The following is a 1,801-nucleotide window of genomic DNA, read 5'->3' as shown; positions in this document are numbered from 1 at the left end:
AAAGTATTTAATAAACAGAGGTGTTGTTAACTCCTTGATAACCTTGAAGCAACAATACCTGAAATTCCTTTCAGCCTCACATAGAAAGAGGTGTAATCAGAGCAGATTTTGACAACTCAGGCAGGACACAGCCAGGAAGGGGTGAAGGGGAGGGTTCCGCTCTGTTGCTCTTATTTCCGAATTATTCGCAGACACTCAAGCACAGCCCATGAGCAGTTTACATGATTGCAAAAGTGACTTTCTTCAAAAGATCACCCTTGACCAGTCTAACTTTGCTGTGCCCTGAATAGGAGACCACATGCCAATAAAGGCCTGCCTAAAATCAGCAGCAATTCTGACCTTTGATTCAGGAGAACAGACTCTGCGGACTGAAAGGAAGCCCCCTCCCCATCTGGTCTAACATCCACCAGGATGGGTGTCCGCATCTTTCCCGAAACACTCACACTGTGTCACCATCAAACCTGTGCCTAACAACTTGTGCCAGAGCAGGACACTTTGCAGGTTCACTCTGAATAGGAGTTCTTCTGCATATTTCACTTTAATCAGTTTCTCTGTACCTTTCAACTTGTTTCTAACATCTGGGAGGAAAAGCAAAGGCTAATTCTTTTCCCCCATGGCATTCTTCCAAATGTTTGCCGCCAGGGACTGTGTATCCCTCTCTCTTTTATCTTCCCCAGGCCAGACGTTGCCATTTTCCAAGATGATTCCTTACTGGTAAGGCTTTGTGGATCCTCACCACCCCGGTCTCTCCCCTCCAAACTTGCTCTAGCCAAGTGTGGGGTCTAGAATGCATTCCTCCATATGTGACTTCACCTACACAGGATGGGACAAAACGGTCCCCTCTGCCGTTTTAGACACTGCAGTTTTGTTAATGTAGCCAAGAGCACATTTGCTCTTAGTGAATTCATTCTCAACTCAAACCCAGGGATTGTTTATTCTCCTTCACAGTTACTACATTACAATGATCTCATCCTATAATTACAGTGTTGTTCTTTTCTCAACCCAACATAGAATGTTGCATTCTCCTTCATTAAATTTCATCCCTTTAAATTCGTTCTACTATTTCAGCTGGGGACCTGATTCTGTCACCCAGCATATTGCTAACCACCCCAAATTCATGTCTTCTGCAAATGTGACAGCTCTGTCTTCCATCTTCACAGAGGCATTGACGAACACTTTGACTTGTACCACACGGAAGTCAGAGCCCTGGGGACGGTCACTGGAAGCCTCCCTCCAGCCCATCGCCCATCAAAATCTTTGGACCCTTTGTTAGTTATTATTTACCTCAAGCCCTTTTATGTCTTCTTAGTACATCTTGGGACAGGGTGGGAGAATAGTTAGGATAGGAAAGGATAAGATAATTTTTTTCAGAATGTCTTTTTAAAATTTTTTAAGCTACAGTTTACTTTCAGGATCATTTTATAGTGGTTTCAGGTACACAGCATAGTGGTTAGAAATCACATGATTTATGAATTATTTCCCCCCAACATTTACAGTACCCCCTGGTACCATATGTAGCTATCAAAATATTATTGACTACATTCTCTAATAAAATCCAGAAGCACATTTTTCTGACCAGTTTAAAAGAGAATAAAACATGGACAAGTGTGGCAGGGAAGGCTCCTACAGAGAGAGTTCACTGTAAACGTAGGATCCTCTGCCTCCTTCCCCCAATATTCCCAAACCGCCTTTCTCTGCAACCCATCTGGGGACTTGATTTTATTTCATTTCTTATTCCCCTTTGGTAAGTGGTTGACCTCGGTCCTCCGGTCTATGAGCAGACCTCTGCTCTCCGAGACCC

Source organism: Sturnira hondurensis, unplaced genomic scaffold, assembly GCF_014824575.4.
Source record: "Sturnira hondurensis isolate 20B ecotype Veracruz unplaced genomic scaffold, ASM1482457v3 Scaffold0020119, whole genome shotgun sequence".
Taxonomy (NCBI): Eukaryota; Metazoa; Chordata; class Mammalia; order Chiroptera; family Phyllostomidae; genus Sturnira; species Sturnira hondurensis.
This window is presented reverse-complemented; position numbering follows the sequence as displayed.